This window comes from Phalaenopsis equestris, unplaced genomic scaffold (assembly GCF_001263595.1).
Source record: "Phalaenopsis equestris unplaced genomic scaffold, ASM126359v1 Scaffold000054, whole genome shotgun sequence".
NCBI classification, from domain to species: Eukaryota; Viridiplantae; Streptophyta; class Magnoliopsida; order Asparagales; family Orchidaceae; genus Phalaenopsis; species Phalaenopsis equestris.
The window spans coordinates 3,578,365-3,580,863 of NW_018164496.1; positions in this window are offsets into that span (position 1 = coordinate 3,578,365).

A 2,499-nucleotide genomic window follows, 5' to 3' on the forward strand; every position below is an offset into this window, starting at 1 on the left:
GAAAAGAAAATTTTGGAAGAATTGTTGTTCTAAATGGGAAATTAAATATATAATCAAACTGCAGTCATTAGTAATATTGATCAATAATTAGGGCAGTTAGCTAACTCATTCACTCATAGACACTAAGGGATGTTACCAAACAACACTAAGTTGAATTCTAAGGATCAAAATATGGAACATTGTAATGCAATCGAACTAAGGATTGGAAAAGAATTAGAAAAAATTGTCTAGTGATGGGAGATGCGAGAACATCTAATTCCTAAGTATAATAAATAAATTGAACATCTTTTAGAAAACTTAGAAATAGAGAAATCTGGTAGGAAAGATGTAGAAATACCACTAACACTTTTTTTCTCAGAGATTAATAAAATAAAATTTAGACAATAATTCTCTAGCTTCCTGGAAGTGTTTAAGAAGCTTACTATTAACATTCTATTTGAATAAGCTCTTAACCAAATGCCTAGTTATAAGAAATTTATCAATGAATTTTTAAATAAAGTTGTAGATTTTTCAAATTTTGAAACAATGACATTAACTGAAGAGTGTGGTGTTATAATTAAATAAAAACTCCCATGAAATTTGAAAGTTCCGAGTAATTTTATCATTCCATACACTATAGGAAAATAATTCATGGGAAGTGTATTATGTGACTTGTAAGCTTGCATAAATTTAATGCCTTTTTATCATTCCATACATCTTTTTATTAGTTTTATCTTTCAGGTAGCTAACCATTCTCTTACTTTTCCTAAGAGGGTTATAGAAGGTGCTCTGATTAAGGATGATAAGTTCATATTCCTAGGGTATTTTATCATAATGGATAAGGAGGAAAATGATGAGATCCCAATTATAGTTGAATGGCTATTTCTTGCAACTTGCATAGCAGATATTGATTTACAAATAAGAGAATTGACTATTAAAGTTTCGGATTAAGAATTAATTTTTCAAATCTATAATTATATTCCTACCTCTATTTATCACACTGAAGATTGTTACAGAGTGAAAATAGAAATGTTTCAAGAGATTTTGAAGGATAGTTTAGAAAATAAAGAGGTAATATTTCAAAGAGATCAAATTTTGATATCACAAGTGAATGATATAAAAAAGTCTCTAGGGCATAAAAAATCTTTTATTACCTTACATGTTTCCGTTGTAACTGAAACTATGACTATAATTTTTTGGGAGTATTTTTGGGATAATTACAAGTTGTAATTTTTTTTTTATTAGGGGTGTTAAAAGTTTTCCAAACACGCCCAATATGCTTGAACACAAGCCAAAAAAATTGATCTTGTATTGACCTCTTTAACTTTCAAGTCACATTCAAGTTTAGAATCATAATATATTTTATTTTTTGGGTTGAATTTAAAAAGCTTGCCAAATATAAACTGATCCGAAATCGACTTGTCAGTACACAATTGATCCAAAATCAATCACCAATGCAGAATTCACTAGAAATTGATATGTCAACCTGAATTTGACCAGAGTAGATGTTATGCCTTATATTAAATAGATTTAATAAGTTGAATTTGGGTCAACCTTATCGAAGTCGAATCTAATTAAGCTTACAGGTCTTTGTTTAGGTCATGTAGTCTTAAAATCATATCAATCTTGGGTCAAACTTAAACCTAAAGGATGAACTCAATTTGACACATCTTCTTTTAATTTATTGTGTCTTTAATTTTGATCAATTTTATATTATTTCTTAATCAATAAATGAGAATATTAATTCAATGAGTTCCTCCTATCCTGGAAAAAAAATTATTTCAACTTTATTTTATGTTACATCAACGATTAAATTAGATTTCATTCCAATTTAATAAAAAAAAAATCATTTAGCATTATTGAAAATATTAGCACGAAAAACTAAACAGTCACAACCAACTTTAGCATCAAATAGTACGTGTAGTATCTGCATGCACAGATTGATAGTATTGTGGTGGTATGCATATCACCAAATCCACACATACGTAGTGATATGACCTCCTAAATAATGGGGCAATTACATATAGATCCCCCAAAACTTGCTATTTACAAATCAACCTCCCCCTTTCATCCATGTTTCAAATTCTCACTCACATATCAAAATTCTTAATACAATCCCAACCCATAATTTTCATTTTTATCCGATTCATGCATAAATTGATAGATTTGACACTTCAAAAAAATCATCAGGGTGACTAATTTATAAATATTTATATTTCTGATGACTTATGTGCAATTATCCTTTTCTATTGCTATCAATCATAAATATAAAGGTCAAGTAGGTGTGGGCCCCACCACAGCGAAACGCAACGGCCACTTTCAGGTGCCCTCCTCTCTTCCCTTCACCAGCCGACCCTAAAAACCCTCTCGTGTTCGTTCCGTTGGGCCCCACCGATCGCTCTCAACCATCAAATATCGACACGTAATACCACGACCCGCCAGCTGTCAGCATTTCGCTGCGTCTTGTTCTACGTGGCACCCTCTGAGTCGTGCTCATCACACCGCTCCCTCCTCGCCTTT